This window comes from Bactrocera oleae, chromosome 2 (genome assembly GCF_042242935.1).
Source record: "Bactrocera oleae isolate idBacOlea1 chromosome 2, idBacOlea1, whole genome shotgun sequence".
NCBI lineage: Eukaryota > Metazoa > Arthropoda > Insecta > Diptera > Tephritidae > Bactrocera > Bactrocera oleae.
This window is the reverse complement of record NC_091536.1, coordinates 35,071,804-35,092,282: the sequence shown is the minus strand read 5'-3', so window position 1 is coordinate 35,092,282 and position 20,479 is coordinate 35,071,804. Positions and strand designations below refer to the sequence as shown.

General features: G+C 34.7%; 1 protein-coding gene and 2 long non-coding RNA genes across 14 annotated transcripts in view; all 3 read left to right on the top strand.

Annotated features, from left to right (window-relative positions):
• Positions 1 to 20,479, top strand: part of nAChRalpha4 (nicotinic acetylcholine receptor alpha4) — a 946,244-nt gene that overhangs the window by 500,241 nt on the left and 425,524 nt on the right. The gene's annotated exons all lie outside the window — the stretch shown is intronic.
• On the top strand, positions 11,341 to 12,174 carry LOC106623709 (uncharacterized). The gene is made up of 3 exons (XR_001330995.3): positions 11,341 to 11,569; positions 11,655 to 12,016; positions 12,081 to 12,174. It is a non-coding gene; the product is annotated as an uncharacterized lncRNA (long non-coding RNA).
• On the top strand, positions 19,445 to 20,260 carry LOC138858922 (uncharacterized). Its single transcript, XR_011397947.1, has 3 exons — positions 19,445 to 19,519; positions 19,605 to 19,966; positions 20,031 to 20,260. It is a non-coding gene; the product is annotated as an uncharacterized lncRNA (long non-coding RNA).

The window sequence follows — 20,479 nt, the reverse complement described above, 5'->3', positions numbered from 1 at the left end:
GTTGCTCAGAGGTCAGCTCAATTGACAGTTGTTCGTAAAACTAATCAAGACACATACTCGCATAATTAGTAATTTATTTTCAGATGTATGTCTGTCCATCCGGCCATATCTATCTGTTTAGAATGTATATATCATAAGCGGCCTAATAATTGGACAATGGACACGACCCACTTTTAGGTCAAATATTGTATCATATTTCATCAAATACCAGACAAACTTTTCCCTATATATTTCGATCATTAAGTTACTCTTGTTAACAATATTAAGTGAACATATTATAATGGATATACTGTTTATCGATGGTTTACTGCTGAAAATGAGAAAGACGTTTTCTTGACCACAATGTGGGTTTACATAAAAAATAATCAAATCGGTATACACCTTGGTTTACCCCCATTTTCCTAATTTAATTATTATTCTTTTACCGAGTATAACAAGGGGGATATACTTGTAGGTAGGTAGGTAGAGTGGCTATCTTTCGACAAACTTAGGCCTTTAGGAGGCTCTTTGTGATACCACCAGGACCGAAGTCCCCTGACTCTTTTGGCTCCTCTTTGACCTTCCCCGTACTTCTGACGAACTTCATCAGTACGACATGCTTTATCTGTGCAACCTCCAAGACGTCGTCAAGAAAATCTCGACCGATGGCTGCGATTCATTTCTTATAGAGATCCTTACAATCGCATAGAAGATATTTAAGAGTCCTCCTCTTCTATCTTTATATGGCGTTATATGGCGTTCCAAGTCTACTGACATATGTGTCTGTTAGTAGTCCTAGGATTCTTATATCATTCCGTTTGAATTTTAACAGTCGGCATGTGCTTCCTATATTCCATTCATGTCATGTTTGAGCAAATCAGGGATTAATTCCACTGAGATTCAGCTATATTTATAATATGCTTGTCGATCAAATATCTACAATTAGCCAGAGGCATAGATATACCCTCTTTCCCGAAATATAGTTGTAGAGTGGTGCTATACAGATCCCGGGGATATCACTATGTCCTGGGATCCATTAGAGGTTTATTGTGAAAAAGGTTGTTAGATCCACTAAGAGATCATGGAATTTTTTTTACTAACTTAGACGAAATCCTAGGAGACTTTAGTGATCTCAAAGCCGCCTGGCTGTTTGTATATACAAATATATTTTTAATTGTGATCGCACTTCTTGTCAGTAGAAGAAGCATTTCTTTAATTGCTGTGACCTCCGCTTGGAAGACACTGCAGTGGTCTGGAAGACGAAAGGCGATTTTGATATCTAGTTTAGCTGAGAAGACACCGGACTTAAATTCTGCTCTGTAGAAGTTCGGAAATCCGTGGTTAAGGGAAAAAACGGGAACTTCCTAAGTAGTCTAGTAACACCAAAAGTGAAGTCTAATGTTGGATAAAATGGTAGCACTTTAAATAATTATTTTATTCTTGGCTTGGTTGCGCGCATATGGTTTCTAATTTTTGAAGTTATATACAAATTATTAAATTTAACTTATTTTTACGCTTTAACTAGCTGTTAGATCAGTTAGTAGATGGAATGTTACGGAAATATTTACAATAAGGTAATTTTTAATGTTTAGAAATGGCGGCTGCACATAGCACCACTTATTCGTACAGAATCAGAGTTTTTGACTCAATCTAAACGTATTAAAAGTATAAATTTCTTGATCGCATATTACATGGAGTAAGTGTATCACAAAATGTACTTTTTGAGCTGACGACTTACCATATAGCTCTCAGAGCAATTTATATACAATAGTAACATGAAAAATTGTATATGTAGTATATACCTTATTATTTGTTTGTCTTTCCTTATTGTTCATATATTGTTTTTGTTTTATAAATAAATCCAAAGTTTATTTCATAAAACTGAAGTGAAAAAAGTCAAAGTCTTAAATCAAACCAGCGAAAATTAAATGGATGTCAAGGAAAAAAAAACTATCGATAATATTTTTTAAATTTTCTAAACTATCAAGTGGTCCGACTATCGATAGTTTTGCAGCTCTAGTCCCAGGGTATCATTAAGGTACCTCACATACCAAACCCCATCATTTAAAAATCCTGATATTAGTTATATATCTATGACAAGTTTTGTTTTTTTTTCATCTTTATCCATTATAGGCACAAACATACACTGTAAAATACGCTCTCGAAAAACTGTATATTAGTTATGTAAGGGCTAAGGAAGTTTTGACCCGATTCAACACCTTTTTGACTTTCAGATATACTATCATCAGGAAAATATTGTATAATCGATGTGTTCCAATTATATATCTCACATATTGACCGATATTTTAAAAAAAAAGTCAATTATAGGTACTGGGGTCCCCATATTTGGAATTTGGGGGATTGAACAGTTGTAGTCCGATTTTTAAAAATTTGGTCATAAGCTTGTAATAGTTAAGGCTTGATTTGCGTACTGGAAAGTGAAAGAATCAGATGGAATATGTTCGATTGATTGTTGAAATCGGCGGAGCAGGTCCCGGGGTGGGTGGGTTTCCCCTAAAGGTTGGCGGTCCAATTTTTGATTTGTCTCATATAAAACTCAATTGTACCATCCTATATGTAAAATTCAACGTCTCTGACTTAACTTCTTTATTTAATCAATTGTAGCACTTTTAATAGTTTTAATCAAAAGCGTTTAATGGGGAGTGGGCAAGGTCATCACCCGATTTTACCCATTTTCACACTGTCGGTAGGGGTGCTAAAAATATTTGTCTGAGTGAATTTTGTTTATATAGCTTTAGCGGCTTAGGAGATATACACGTTAAACCTGTTAGAGGGCGAACTTTTAAACCGCAGATGTCCCTTTCTAATGGGATTCGTTATGTCAAATAGTAGCTTTTTGTGGGGCTTAGTTATGGCAATTTATTTGTATATGTTTTCGACTTATGGCGTTTGGGAGCGTGGCAGTGGTCCGATTGTGCCTACCTACAAACTTGTTCTCACTTTTTTGCCAAGTAATACATGTACCGATTTTCATTAAGATATCTCAATTTTTACTCAAGTTATCGTTTGCAGAGACCGACGGACCTACATCCTGTTCATTTTTATATACATAACCCTATAGCTAACCCGAATATTTTTAGGTCATACAAACAACCGGTAGTTGAACAAAACTACCATACTCTGTAGTAACATGTTGCAAAATTATAAAAATTCATATTTCCCTTCCAAATGCTTCGAAAAATATCTCCTTAAATATGTTTTTTAGGAAATTGATTGCTTTATAAAATGGTATCTTACGGGTTTTTCATAAACCTAAACATCTAAAAGATTTTAACGGTTGAAATTTTACATTTTAAAGCAATTTTTTTAATTTTGAATTTGGCAATCTTTTGATTTATATTATTTTTTGATTAATTTAAGCGTTTTCGAGATATTCATTGTCAAATATCAATGCTGATCAACGGGAAACAAAAAAAGAGGTTGCATGCAGTCCTTCGCACGTAAGAAGTGAAACTTCATGATGGAAAATTTTAGACATGAAAGTGTTGAAATTAATGTTATTATAACGCAACATTTTTGGGAAATACAATTTTTATATTGTTTTCGACAACAATTGTTTCAATTTAATTCTCATTTTCAGCGGGCGCTGTATTCATATTAATAATATATATACAAGTAAGTGGATCATGATAGCTAAAATAAGATATGAAATGTTTAATTTCTATTTTATTAATTGTTCTGGCGAAAACTACGTCAATAGTGGTCCCCCCTTATGTCGTTGGATTATTCCTACTATTCTTCTATTTCTAAAGAAGATTTATCTTTGATGAATTGGAGTAATGGCGCAGCTTCTGGCACTGAAAAATTTTCATCAAAATCACTCGGAAAAATTACCGGCTGTTCTCAATACTCTACGCGTTCTCCAATAACATCGTCCAGAGCTTATGAACTTAAATTCGATAATTTCAATAAAGATTTTCCGATGAATATTTTGATATCCCTCATTGAAGCATTTGGAGATAAATAAAGAGCTATTAGAATTCATTTCTTACTATTGTTATCTACTGCACATAAATCCCCAATTCTTGCGGATGTTGATACCGTGACATCAGTCTCACTTGAGTAAGGAGCTTGAATTCGTAGATGACGAATAACAACGTAATATCTGTCCTTTTCATTACGATAGATGGCAACACCTGATTTTCGAATTTTATTACGTTGAAATCCCACAACAAACTAAAAATTTGGTACTAAACAGAAGGTTCTTCATCGCTCGTAAACGTTTCTGAACTTTGAAAGTTATATAATATTATCGAAATGTGTTTTTTCGAGTTTATAAAGTCGAATACTAATGCCCAAATTGGATTTCTTAAAATTTGATCCTCTCATTTCGCAAAGGGCTTTGCTATTGAAACGTTACTTCTACAGGAATCAACATGTGTAGAAGGCTCAGAACTTGTAGACAGGTTACTAGTTTCCATATTTGATAACTCTTTTTTCATCTCTGCTCGTTTTCGTGCTCTGTAATCACGATAATATTGAGCTGTTTCCCTCTTGATCCTCTGAAACCAGTGGAAGTATTGGGATCGCTACCTCATCTCTCCCTATGAAATTGGTTTCAAATTATTGTTATCATTGTGGAGCATGAAAATATGTCTTTCGCGAAATTTTAAATTCAAACGCGTAACAAACAATCCCCGATTCAACAGTAACGTACCTTCACATAACCTCGACTCCACTGCGCCCCCTGTAGCTTCCTTTTCACTCATTTTAATTATATTTAACGACGACAAGCGACAAGCAGCATCTTTCAAATATTAACATACAAGTTTTTACGGGCACAGTTATTTAGACAGCACACAAAGACGACGGCCCGATACCACAGCGATATTTTCTTGGTCGGCAAATGTCGTCTTGAAGCCAGCTTCTTGAACATCTTGAAGACGGTTGCGACATAACAAACCGCTGATGTACACAATTTCGTTGTTGCCGTATTAAAACCTTTCACGTCAATGAAAAAGTAGTTAAATGGTGATAAATCACAACTTCTTGGAGGCCATTCAACGTCGCACTTTCTTGAAATTATCGATTCTCCAAACTTTTCTCGCAATAATTTCGTTGTTGCACGTGCTGTGTGGCACGTGGTCCCGTCTTATAGGAACCAAATGTTGTCAAGATCAACTTCTACCAACAGCGACCTTAAAAAGTTGGTTATCATCGATCTATCATTCTTCATTGACAGTAAGGATATAACCAGCTTCATTTCGAAAAAAGTACGGACCTATGATTCCACCAAACCAAAAACCACACCAAACTGTTAATTTAGGTCAATGTAATGGTTGTTCATGTATAATTTGTGGATTTGATTCAACTCATTTTTGACACAAGGATATATTGTTATCAAAAATACATTTTCCCTGAATTCAAATTATATATCTCACAGATTGACCAATATTTTCGGCAAAAAGTCAGCCATAGCCTCTGGGGTCTACATTTCCAGTCTCTGGGGGCTTGAATAGCATGCCTTAAAGGAAATGGTCGAGCAAATTTTTATCTTGATATATTATTTAGTGCTTGATCTGTATGCTGGAAAGTGAAAAAATCAGATGGAATTTCTGGTTGTGTTATATGGCAAGTAAACGTGGTCACTTTGAAATTTCCGATTTCACCGATTTTCGCACCATTACATGGGCATGCCAAATTAATCGTGAGAACATAATTTGGTTGAAATTGGTGTAGTAGGTTCGGAGATATGCGATTTCCCCTGAATATGTTCGGTGCCACGCCGATTTCCAATTTTGACACCTCCTTTATTGTGTCACCTCGAAAGTCTCTAGCGCGTTTCGTTAATGATTTATCGTAGTTTTAGTAGATTTTAACAAACCCATTGTATGGAGAGTGGGCGTGGTTATCATCCGATTTCACTTATTTTCATGCGGTTGTCCTGTTCAAATTTGGGTAATATAGCTTGAACCGATTGGGAGCTATATACAATAAACCTATTAAGGTGCAAGGCCACGCCTACTTTTTAAAAATCTTCAAACCACAAGTGCTTCTCATTTTGCGATTTATTGTACCAAATGACGATTTTGTAGCTTAGTTATGGCAATTTATAGGTTTTTGATTATTGGCGTTTGTTGGCGTGGCAGTGGTCCGATTACGCCCATCTACTCTTTTTAGCCAAGGAACACATGTTTTAATTTTCATTAAGATATCTAATTTTTTATATAGAATTTAAAATTACGTTTAATTGACGTTTTGAGTTATAAAATTCAAAAGAAAAAACAAATTTGCCTTAAAAAAATCAAACTTCAATCGCTAATATCTTTGCAACTGTTATTTTTGCGAGAAATTTTGTAGAGCATTCAATTTTCTACAAAATGTATGAAACCGGATATTTTTTCAAGAAGGTGGAAGAGAGATGTGAAATTTTCTATCTGATAATAAAAAAATAATAGAAAACCGTTAAGCAGAGAAATCGTATGATAACCACGCCCATTCCCAGTGTGTCGGATATGTTTAGAACTAATAAATTTAATTATTTACAGATTAGAAGGCACGAATACGAAAGAAATGACCACGGTCTAAGCTTGATCCTTATCTTAAATATCCGCCTGTGCAGGCGATAATTTGAGATATCTTTATAAAACTTGGTACACGTGTTCTTTGTCAAAAAAGCGAGAAGGAGTTCGTAGATGGGCGTAATCGGACGTATGCCACGTACACAAAACCACATTAATCGAAAACTTATAAAATGCCATAATTAAGCACTTCATTAAGATGTAAATCTGTAATTTAATACAGTAGATTGCAGGAGAAAGGGGCATTTTTGGTATAAAAATTATAGAAAAATGGGCGTGGCCCCGCCCTCTAATACGTTTAACTTCTCCTAAACCACATCAGCTACAATAACCAAATTCGCTAAGGAAAAATCCTATAAGAACCCTTACCGACAGTGTGAAAATGAATGAAATTGAATTATAACCCCGTTTTCTCCCCATATAACGACTTTGTGAGTTATTTTAATAATATTGAGAAAACATGTTTTTCTAATAACGGTGCATCTTTGTGCCTAAAATCGATAAAGCCCCATATACATAACTAATATCAGGTTTTTCAAACATCTAGTGATTTTACTCCTTTCATACATCGGAAGGAGTTTCCCCGTCTTTAATCCTGGCAAGTTACAAGAGTATGAAATGATCGGTTACACCCGAACTTAACCCTTCCTTACTTGTTTAATATGAAGTTTTGAACCTGAAGGTATTTAGCTTTGATCCTTCCATGTTGCAAGAGTATAAAATGTTCAGTTACACCCGAACTTAGCCCTTCTTGACTTGCTGATTTTAAATATATATTTTTTTTCAAACCGGTAAGGCTCAAAGGGCCACGAAAAATTTGAATCTTAAGTAATTTATGTGAATTCGCTCACCACATATTTCAGTAGTGTAGGTATTACTGTACTTATATTTCAGTATACTACATACTCAAACCCGCACAAGTGTATGTGTATGTAAGTGTATACAATTTATTTGATATGAAATAATTATTATGATGCCTAAACAATATAAGGTTAAATACATGTACCTATGTCGCCAAAAAATGTGCTTACGAATCGTTCGAATGGAGAAAGATGTGTTTTTGTCGACCATAACTTTTGGATTGGCTTTGACCTGGTGACCGGTGACCCAATCCGTTTTGATGGTTGTCAATGTGGAGTGTATCGTGTTATCTTGTGTGGTATATTTTACTAGAATGTGCAAAAGTTGTACGGGCCGAGTGGGGTGTTGATGTGGTGCTAAGCACTAAGAGGGGATGCTTAGGCTCATTTAGCCAGAATGTTTTACGAGAAAGAACTATTATTAGCAGAATGTGTACTTATTTATTTAATTTGGGATTATCCAATCCTATCGTCTTTCAATTTAAGCTGAAAAACAAAAATATTTTTATTTTTTAGTCCCAAAAAATGTTGCTCAGAGGTCAGCTCAATTGACAGTTGTTCGTAAAACTAATCAAGACACATACTCGCATAATTAGTAATTTATTTTCAGATGTATGTCTGTCCATCCGGCCATATCTATCTGTTTAGAATGTATATATCATAAGCGGCCTAATAATTGGACAATGGACACGACCCACTTTTAGGTCAAATATTGTATCATATTTCATCAAATACCAGACAAACTTTTCCCTATATATTTCGATCATTAAGTTACTCTTGTTAACAATATTAAGTGAACATATTATAATGGATATACTGTTTATCGATGGTTTACTGCTGAAAATGAGAAAGACGTTTTCTTGACCACAATGTGGGTTTACATAAAAAATAATCAAATCGGTATACACCTTGGTTTACCCCCATTTTCCTAATTTAATTATTATTCTTTTACCGAGTATAACAAGGGGGATATACTTGTAGGTAGGTAGGTAGAGTGGCTATCTTTCGACAAACTTAGGCCTTTAGGAGGCTCTTTGTGATACCACCAGGACCGAAGTCCCCTGACTCTTTTGGCTCCTCTTTGACCTTCCCCGTAATTCTGACGAACTTCATCAGTACGACATGCTTTATCTGTGCAACCTCCAAGACGTCGTCAAGAAAATCTCGACCGATGGCTGCGATTCATTTCTTATAGAGATCCTTACAATCGCATAGAAGATATTTAAGAGTCCTCCTCTTCTATCTTTATATGGCGTTATATGGCGTTCCAAGTCTACTGACATATGTGTCTGTTAGTAGTCCTAGGATTCTTATATCATTCCGTTTGAATTTTAACAGTCGGCATGTGCTTCCTATATTCCATTCATGTCATGTTTGAGCAAATCAGGGATTAATTCCACTGAGATTCAGCTATATTTATAATATGTTTGTCGATCAAATATCTACAATTAGCCAGAGGCATAGATATACCCTCTTTCCCGAAATATAGTTGTAGAGTGGTGCTATACAGATCCCGGGGATATCACTATGTCCTGGGATCCATTAGAGGTTTATTGTGAAAAAGGTTGTTAGATCCACTAAGAGATCATGGAATTTTTTTACTAACTTAGACGAAATCCTAGGAGACTTTAGTGATCTCAAAGCCGCCTGGCTGTTTGTATATACAAATATATTTTTAATTGTGATCGCACTCCTTGTCAGTAGAAGAAGCATTTCTTTAATTGCTGTGACCTCCGCTTGGAAGACACTGCAGTGGTCTGGAAGACGAAAGGCGATTTTGATATCTAGTTTAGCTGAGAAGACACCGGACTTAAATTCTGCTCTGTAGAAGTTCGGAAATCCGTGGTTAAGGGAAAAAACGGGAACTTCCTAAGTAGTCTAGTAACACCAAAAGTGAAGTCTAATGTTGGATAAAATGGTAGCACTTTAAATAATTATTTTATTCTTGGCTTGGTTGCGCGCATATGGTTTCTAATTTTTGAAGTTATATACAAATTATTAAATTTAACTTATTTTTACGCTTTAACTAGCTGTTAGATCAGTTAGTAGATGGAATGTTACGAAAATATTTACAATAAGGTAATTTTTAATGTTTAGAAATGGCGGCTGCACATAGCACCACTTATTCGTACAGAATCAGAGTTTTTGACTCAATCTAAACGTATTAAAAGTATAAATTTCTTGATCGCATATTACATGGAGTAAGTGTATCACAAAATGTACTTTTTGAGCTGACGACTTACCATATAGCTCTCAGAGCAATTTATATACAATAGTAACATGAAAGATTGTATATGTAGTATATACCTTATTATTTGTTTGTCTTTCCTTATTGTTCATATATTGTTTTTGTTTTATAAATAAATCCAAAGTTTATTTCATAAAACTGAAGTGAAAAAAGTCAAAGTCTTAAATCAAACCAGCGAAAATTAAATGGATGTCAAGGAAAAAAAAACTATCGATAATATTTTTTAAATTTTCTAAACTATCAAGTGGTCCGACTATCGATAGTTTTGCAGCTCTAGTCCCAGGGTATCATTAAGGTACCTCACATACCAAACCCCATCATTTAAAAATCCTGATATTAGTTATATATCTATGACAAGTTTTGTTTTTTTTTCATCTTTATCCATTATAGGCACAAACATACACTGTAAAATACGCTCTCGAAAAACTGTATATTAGTTATGTAAGGGCTAAGGAAGTTTTGACCCGATTCAACACCTTTTTGACTTTCAGATATACTATCATCAGGAAAATATTGTATAATCGATGTGTTCCAATTATATATCTCACATATTGACCGATATTTTTAAAAAAAAGTCAATTATAGGTACTGGGGTCCCCATATTTGGAATTTGGGGGATTGAACAGTTGTAGTCCGATTTTTAAAAATTTGGTCATAAGCTTGCCTATTATAAGCGCATTATTCGTGCAAAGTCTTATTATGATATATTGTAATAGTTAAGGCTTGATTTGCGTACTGGAAAGTGAAAGAATCAGATGGAATATGTTCGATTGATTGTTGAAATCGGCGGAGCAGGTCCCGGGGTGGGTGGGTTTCCCCTAAGGGTTGGCGGTCCAATTTTTGATTTGTCTCATATAAAACTCAATTGTACCATCCTATATGTAAAATTCAACGTCTCTGACTTAACTTCTTTATTTAATCAATTGTAGCACTTTTAATAGTTTTAATCAAAAGCGTTTAATGGGGAGTGGGCAAGGTCATCACCCGATTTTACCCATTTTCACACTGCCGGTAGGGGTGCTAAAAATATTTGTCTGAGTGAATTTTGTTTATATAGCTTTAGCGGCTTGGGAGATATACACGTTAAACCTGTTAGAGGGCGAACTTTTAAACCGCAGATGTCCCTTTCTAATGGGATTCGTTATGTCAAATAGTAGCTTTTTGTGGGGCTTAGTTATGGCAATTTATTTGTATATGTTTTCGACTTATGGCGTTTGGGAGCATGGCAGTGGTCCGATTGTGCCTACCTACAAACTTGTTCTCACTTTTTTGCCAAGTAATACATGTACCGATTTTCATTAAGATATCTCAATTTTTACTCAAGTTATCGTTTGCAGAGACCGACGGACCTACATCCTGTTCATTTTTATATACATAACCCTATAGCTAACCCGAATATTTTTAGGTCATACAAACAACCGGTAGTTGAACAAAACTACCATACTCTGTAGTAACATGTTGCAAAATTATAAAAATTCATATTTCCCTTCCAAATGCTTCGAAAAATATCTCCTTAAATATGTTTTTTAGGAAATTGATTGCTTTATAAAATGGTATCTTACGGGTTTTTCATAAACCTAAACATCTAAAAGATTTTAACGGTTGAAATTTTACATTTTAAAGCAATTTTTTTAATTTTGAATTTGGCAATCTTTTGATTTATATTATTTTTTGATTAATTTAAGCGTTTTCGAGATATTCATTGTCAAATATCAATGCTGATCAACGGGAAACAAAAAAAGAGGTTGCATGCAGTCCTTCGCACGTAAGAAGTGAAACTTCATGATGGAAAATTTTAGACATGAAAGTGTTGAAATTAATGTTATTATAACGCAACATTTTTGGGAAATACAATTTTTATATTGTTTTCGACAACAATTGTTTCAATTTAATTCTCATTTTCAGCGGGCGCTGTATTCATATTAATAATATATATACAAGTAAGTGGATCATGATAGCTAAAATAAGATATGAAATGTTTAATTTCTATTTTATTAATTGTTCTGGCGAAAACTACGTCAATAGTGGTCCCCCCTTATGTCGTTGGATTATTCCTACTATTCTTCTATTTCTAAAGAAGATTTATCTTTGATGAATTGGAGTAATGGCGCAGCTTCTGGCACTGAAAAATTTTCATCAAAATCACTCGGAAAAATTACCGGCTGTTCTCAATACTCTACGCGTTCTCCAATAACATCGTCCAGAGCTTATGAACTTAAATTCGATAATTTCAATAAAGATTTTCCGATGAATATTTTGATATCCCTCATTGAAGCATTTGGAGATAAATAAAGAGCTATTAGAATTCATTTCTTACTATTGTTATCTACTGCACATAAATCCCCAATTCTTGCGGATGTTGATACCGTGACATCAGTCTCACTTGAGTAAGGAGCTTGAATTCGTAGATGACGAATAACAACGTAATATCTGTCCTTTTCATTACGATAGATGGCAACACCTGATTTTCGAATTTTATTACGTTGAAATCCCACAACAAACTAAAAATTTGGTACTAAACAGAAGGTTCTTCATCGCTCGTAAACGTTTCTGAACTTTGAAAGTTATATAATATTATCGAAATGTGTTTTTTCGAGTTTATAAAGTCGAATACTAATGCCCAAATTGGATTTCTTAAAATTTGATCCTCTCATTTCGCAAAGGGCTTTGCTATTGAAACGTTACTTCTACAGGAATCAACATGTGTAGAAGGCTCAGAACTTGTAGACAGGTTACTAGTTTCCATATTTGATAACTCTTTTTTCATCTCTGCTCGTTTTCGTGCTCTGTAATCACGATAATATTGAGCTGTTTCCCTCTTGATCCTCTGAAACCAGTGGAAGTATTGGGATCGCTACCTCATCTCTCCCTATGAAATTGGTTTCAAATTATTGTTATCATTGTGGAGCATGAAAATATGTCTTTCGCGAAATTTTAAATTCAAACGCGTAACAAACAATCCCCGATTCAACAGTAACGTACCTTCACATAACCTCGACTCCACTGCGCCCCCTGTAGCTTCCTTTTCACTCATTTTAATTATATTTAACGACGACAAGCGACAAGCAGCATCTTTCAAATATTAACATACAAGTTTTTACGGGCACAGTTATTTAGACAGCACACAAAGACGACGGCCCGATACCACAGCGATATTTTCTTGGTCGGCAAATGTCGTCTTGAAGCCAGCTTCTTGAACATCTTGAAGACGGTTGCGACATAACAAACCGCTGATGTACACAATTTCGTTGTTGCCGTATTAAAACCTTTCACGTCAATGAAAAAGTAGTTAAATGGTGATAAATCACAACTTCTTGGAGGCCATTCAACGTCGCACTTTCTTGAAATTATCGATTCTCCAAACTTTTCTCGCAATAATTTCGTTGTTGCACGTGCTGTGTGGCACGTGGTCCCGTCTTATAGGAACCAAATGTTGTCAAGATCAACTTCTACCAACAGCGACCTTAAAAAGTTGGTTATCATCGATCTATCATTCTTCATTGACAGTAAGGATATAACCAGCTTCATTTCGAAAAAAGTACGGACCTATGATTCCACCAAACCAAAAACCACACCAAACTGTTAATTTAGGTCAATGTAATGGTTGTTCATGTATAATTTGTGGATTTGATTCAACTCATTTTTGACACAAGGATATATTGTTATCAAAAATACATTTTCCCTGAATTCAAATTATATATCTCACAGATTGACCAATATTTTCGGCAAAAAGTCAGCCATAGCCTCTGGGGTCTACATTTCCAGTCTCTGGGGGCTTGAATAGCATGCCTTAAAGGAAATGGTCGAGCAAATTTTTATCTTGATATATTATTTAGTGCTTGATCTGTATGCTGGAAAGTGAAAAAATCAGATGGAATTTCTGGTTGTGTTATATGGCAAGTAAACGTGGTCACTTTGAAATTTCCGATTTCACCGATTTTCGCACCATTACATGGGCATGCCAAATTAATCGTGAGAACATAATTTGGTTGAAATTGGTGTAGTAGGTTCGGAGATATGCGATTTCCCCTGAATATGTTCGGTGCCACGCCGATTTCCAATTTTGACACCTCCTTTATTGTGTCACCTCGAAAGTCTCTAGCGCGTTTCGTTAATGATTTATCGTAGTTTTAGTAGATTTTAACAAACCCATTGTATGGAGAGTGGGCGTGGTTATCATCCGATTTCACTTATTTTCATGCGGTTGTCCTGTTCAAATTTGGGTAATATAGCTTGAACCGATTGGGAGCTATATACAATAAACCTATTAAGGTGCAAGGCCACGCCTACTTTTTAAAAATCTTCAAACCACAAGTGCTTCTCATTTTGCGATTTATTGTACCAAATGACGATTTTGTAGCTTAGTTATGGCAATTTATAGGTTTTTGATTATTGGCGTTTGTTGGCGTGGCAGTGGTCCGATTACGCCCATCTACTCTTTTTAGCCAAGGAACACATGTTTTAATTTTCATTAAGATATCTAATTTTTTATATAGAATTTAAAATTACGTTTAATTGACGTTTTGAGTTATAAAATTCAAAAGAAAAAACAAATTTGCCTTAAAAAAATCAAACTTCAATCGCTAATATCTTTGCAACTGTTATTTTTGCGAGAAATTTTGTAGAGCATTCAATTTTCTACAAAATGTATGAAACCGGATATTTTTTCAAGAAGGTGGAAGAGAGATGTGAAATTTTCTATCTGATAATAAAAAAATAATAGAAAACCGTTAAGCAGAGAAATCGTATGATAACCACGCCCATTCCCAGTGTGTCGGATATGTTTAGAACTAATAAATTTAATTATTTACAGATTAGAAGGCACGAATACGAAAGAAATGACCACGGTCTAAGCTTGATCCTTATCTTAAATATCCGCCTGTGCAGGCGATAATTTGAGATATCTTTATAAAACTTGGTACACGTGTTCTTTGTCAAAAAAGCGAGAAGGAGTTCGTAGATGGGCGTAATCGGACGTATGCCACGTACACAAAACCACATTAATCGAAAACTTATAAAATGCCATAATTAAGCACTTCATTAAGATGTAAATCTGTAATTTAATACAGTAGATTGCAGGAGAAAGGGGCATTTTTGGTATAAAAATTATAGAAAAATGGGCGTGGCCCCGCCCTCTAATACGTTTAACTTCTCCTAAACCACATCAGCTACAATAACCAAATTCGCTAAGGAAAAATCCTATAAGAACCCTTACCGACAGTGTGAAAATGAATGAAATTGAATTATAACCCCGTTTTCTCCCCATATAACGACTTTGTGAGTTATTTTAATAATATTGAGAAAACATGTTTTTCTAATAACGGTGCATCTTTGTGCCTAAAATCGATAAAGCCCCATATACATAACTAATATCAGGTTTTTCAAACATCTAGTGATTTTACTCCTTTCATACATCGGAAGGAGTTTCCCCGTCTTTAATCCTGGCAAGTTACAAGAGTATGAAATGATCGGTTACACCCGAACTTAACCCTTCCTTACTTGTTTAATATGAAGTTTTGAACCTGAAGGTATTTAGCTTTGATCCTTCCATGTTGCAAGAGTATAAAATGTTCAGTTACACCCGAACTTAGCCCTTCTTGACTTGCTGATTTTAAATATATATTTTTTTTCAAACCGGTAAGGCTCAAAGGGCCACGAAAAATTTGAATCTTAAGTAATTTATGTGAATTCGCTCACCACATATTTCAGTAGTGTAGGTATTACTGTACTTATATTTCAGTATACTACATACTCAAACCCGCACAAGTGTATGTGTATGTAAGTGTATACAATTTATTTGATATGAAATAATTATTATGATGCCTAAACAATATAAGGTTAAATACATGTACCTATGTCGCCAAAAAATGTGCTTACGAATCGTTCGAATGGAGAAAGATGTGTTTTTGTCGACCATAACTTTTGGATTGGCTTTGACCTGGTGACCGGTGACCCAATCCGTTTTGATGGTTGTCAATGTGGAGTGTATCGTGTTATCTTGTGTGGTATATTTTACTAGAATGTGCAAAAGTTGTACGGGCCGAGTGGGGTGTTGATGTGGTGCTAAGCACTAAGAGGGGATGCTTAGGCTCATTTAGCCAGAATGTTTTACGAGAAAGAACTATTATTAGCAGAATGTGTACTTATTTATTTAATTTGGGATTATCCAATCCTATCGTCTTTCAATTTAAGCTGAAAAACAAAAATATTTTTATTTTTTAGTCCCAAAAAATGTTGCTCAGAGGTCAGCTCAATTGACAGTTGTTCGTAAAACTAATCAAGACACATACTCGCATAATTAGTAATTTATTTTCAGATGTATGTCTGTCCATCCGGCCATATCTATCTGTTTAGAATGTATATATCATAAGCGGCCTAATAATTGGACAATGGACACGACCCACTTTTAGGTCAAATATTGTATCATATTTCATCAAATACCAGACAAACTTTTCCCTATATATTTCGATCATTAAGTTACTCTTGTTAACAATATTAAGTGAACATATTATAATGGATATACTGTTTATCGATGGTTTACTGCTGAAAATGAGAAAGACGTTTTCTTGACCACAATGTGGGTTTACATAAAAAATAATCAAATCGGTATACACCTTGGTTTACCCCCATTTTCCTAATTTAATTATTATTCTTTTACCGAGTATAACAAGGGGGATATACTTGTAGGTAGGTAGGTAGAGTGGCTATCTTTCGACAAACTTAGGCCTTTAGGAGGCTCTTTGTGATACCACCAGGACCGAAGTCCCCTGACTCTTTTGGCTCCTCTTTGACCTTCCCCGTAATTCTGACGAACTTCATCAGTACGACATGCTTTATCTGTGCAACCTCCAAGACGTCGTCAAGAAAATCTCGACCGATGGCTGCGATTCATTTCTTATAGAGATCCTTACAATCGCATAGAAGATATTTAAGAGTCCTCCTCTTCTATCTTTATATGGCGTTATATGGCGTTCCAAGTCTACTGACATATGTGTCTGTTAGTAGTCCTAGGATTCTTATATCATTCCGTTTGAATTTTAACAGTCGGCATGTGCTTCCTATATTCCATTCATGTCATGTTTGAGCAAATCAGGGATTAATTCCACTGAGATTCAGCTATATTTATAATATGTTTGTCGATCAAATATCTACAATTAGCCAGAGGCATAGATATACCCTCTTTCCCGAAATATAGTTGTAGAGTGGTGCTATACAGATCCCGGGGATATCACTATGTCCTGGGATCCATTAGAGGTTTATTGTGAAAAAGGTTGTTAGATCCACTAAGAGATCATGGAATTTTTTTACTAACTTAGACGAAATCCTAGGAGACTTTAGTGATCTCAAAGCCGCCTGGCTGTTTGTATATACAAATATATTTTTAATTGTGATCGCACTCCTTGTCAGTAGAAGAAGCATTTCTTTAATTGCTGTGACCTCCGCTTGGAAGACACTGCAGTGGTCTGGAAGACGAAAGGCGATTTTGATATCTAGTTTAGCTGAGAAGACACCGGACTTAAATTCTGCTCTGTAGAAGTTCGGAAATCCGTGGTTAAGGGAAAAAACGGGAACTTCCTAAGTAGTCTAGTAACACCAAAAGTGAAGTCTAATGTTGGATAAAATGGTAGCACTTTAAATAATTATTTTATTCTTGGCTTGGTTGCGCGCATATGGTTTCTAATTTTTGAAGTTATATACAAATTATTAAATTTAACTTATTTTTACGCTTTAACTAGCTGTTAGATCAGTTAGTAGATGGAATGTTACGAAAATATTTACAATAAGGTAATTTTTAATGTTTAGAAATGGCGGCTGCACATAGCACCACTTATTCGTACAGAATCAGAGTTTTTGACTCAATCTAAACGTATTAAAAGTATAAATTTCTTGATCGCATATTACATGGAGTAAGTGTATCACAAAATGTACTTTTTGAGCTGACGACTTACCATATAGCTCTCAGAGCAATTTATATACAATAGTAACATGAAAGATTGTATATGTAGTATATACCTTATTATTTGTTTGTCTTTCCTTATTGTTCATATATTGTTTTTGTTTTATAAATAAATCCAAAGTTTATTTCATAAAACTGAAGTGAAAAAAGTCAAAGTCTTAAATCAAACCAGCGAAAATTAAATGGATGTCAAGGAAAAAAAAACTATCGATAATATTTTTTAAATTTTCTAAACTATCAAGTGGTCCGACTATCGATAGTTTTGCAGCTCTAGTCCCAGGGTATCATTAAGGTACCTCACATACCAAACCCCATCATTTAAAAATCCTGATATTAGTTATATATCTATGACAAGTTTTGTTTTTTTTTCATCTTTATCCATTATAGGCACAAACATACACTGTAAAATACGCTCTCGAAAAACTGTATATTAGTTATGTAAGGGCTAAGGAAGTTTTGACCCGATTCAACACCTTTTTGACTTTCAGATATACTATCATCAGGAAAATATTGTATAATCGATGTGTTCCAATTATATATCTCACATATTGACCGATATTTTTAAAAAAAAGTCAATTATAGGTACTGGGGTCCCCATATTTGGAATTTGGGGGATTGAACAGTTGTAGTCCGATTTTTAAAAATTTGGTCATAAGCTTGCCTATTATAAGCGCATTATTCGTGCAAAGTCTTATTATGATATATTGTAATAGTTAAGGCTTGATTTGCGTACTGGAAAGTGAAAGAATCAGATGGAATATGTTCGATTGATTGTTGAAATCGGCGGAGCAGGTCCCGGGGTGGGTGGGTTTCCCCTAAGGGTTGGCGGTCCAATTTTTGATTTGTCTCATATAAAACTCAATTGTACCATCCTATATGTAAAATTCAACGTCTCTGACTTAACTTCTTTATTTAATCAATTGTAGCACTTTTAATAGTTTTAATCAAAAGCGTTTAATGGGGAGTGGGCAAGGTCATCACCCGATTTTACCCATTTTCACACTGCCGGTAGGGGTGCTAAAAATATTTGTCTGAGTGAATTTTGTTTATATAGCTTTAGCGGCTTGGGAGATATACACGTTAAACCTGTTAGAGGGCGAACTTTTAAACCGCAGATGTCCCTTTCTAATGGGATTCGTTATGTCAAATAGTAGCTTTTTGTGGGGCTTAGTTATGGCAATTTATTTGTATATGTTTTCGACTTATGGCGTTTGGGAGCATGGCAGTGGTCCGATTGTGCCTACCTACAAACTTGTTCTCACTTTTTTGCCAAGTAATACATGTACCGATTTTCATTAAGATATCTCAATTTTTACTCAAGTTATCGTTTGCAGAGACCGACGGACCTACATCCTGTTCATTTTTATATACATAACCCTATAGCTAACCCGAATATTTTTAGGTCATACAAACAACCGGTAGTTGAACAAAACTACCATACTCTGTAGTAACATGTTGTAAAATTATAAAAATTCATATTTCCCTTCCAAATGCTTCGAAAAATATCTCCTTAAATATGTTTTTTAGGAAATTGATTGCTTTATAAAATGGTATCTTACGGGTTTTTCATAAACCTAAACATCTAAAAGATTTTAACGGTTGAAATTTTACATTTTAAAGCAATTTTTTTAATTTTGAATTTGGCAATCTTTTGATTTATATTATTTTTTGATTAATTTAAGCGTTTTCGAGATATTCATTGTCAAATATCAATGCTGATCAACGGGAAACAAAAAAAGAGGTTGCATGCAGTCCTTCGCACGTAAGAAGTGAAACTTCATGATGGAAAATTTTAGACATGAAAGTGTTGAAATTAATGTTATTATAACGCAACATTTTTGGGAAATACAATTTTTATTTTTCGACAACAATTTTTTCAATTTAATTCTCACTTTCAGCGGGCGCTGTATTCATATTAATAATATATATACAAGTAAGTGGATCATGATAGCTAAAATAAGATATGAAATGTTTAATTTCTATTTTATTAATTTTTCTGGCGAAAACTACGTCAATAGTGGTCCCCCCTTATGTCGTTGGATTATTCCTACTATTCTTCTATTTCTAAAGAAGATTTATCTTTGATGAATTGGAGTAATGGCGCAGCTTCTGGCACTGAAAAATTTCCATCAAAATCACTCGGAAAAATTACCGGCTGTTCTCAATACTCTACGCGTTCTCCAATAACATCGTCCAGAGCTTATGAACTTAAATTCGATAATTTCAATAAAGATTTTCCGATGAATATTTTGATATCCCTCATTGAAGCATTTGGAGATAAATAAAGAGCTATTAGAATTCATTTCTTACTATTGTTATCTACTGCACATAAATCCCCAATTCTTGCGGATGTTGATACCGTGACATCAGTCTCACTTGAGTAAGGAGCTTGAATTCGTAGATGACGAATAACAACGTAATATCTGTCCTTTTCATTACGATAGATGGCAACACCTGATTTTCGAATTTTATTACGTTGAAATCCCACAACAAACTAAAAATTTGGTACTAAACAGAAGGTTCTTCATCGCTCGTAAACGTTTCTGATAACATGAAAATATTCGTATTTTGGAAGACTAGATCGGTAAAATCATTGGCGTGTGGACGAAAACTTTGAAAGTTATATAATATTATCGAAATGTGTTTTTTCGAGTTTATAAAGTCGAATACTAATGCCCAAATTGGATTTCTTAAAATTTGATCCTCTCATTTCGCAAAGGGCTTTGCTATTGAAACGTTACTTCTACAGGAATCAACATGTGTAGAAGGCTCAGAACTTGTAGACAGGTTACTAGTTTCCATATTTGATAACTCTTTTTTCATCTCTGCTCGTTTTCGTGCTCTGTAATCACGATAATATTGAGCTGTTTCCCTCTTGATCCTCTGAAACCAG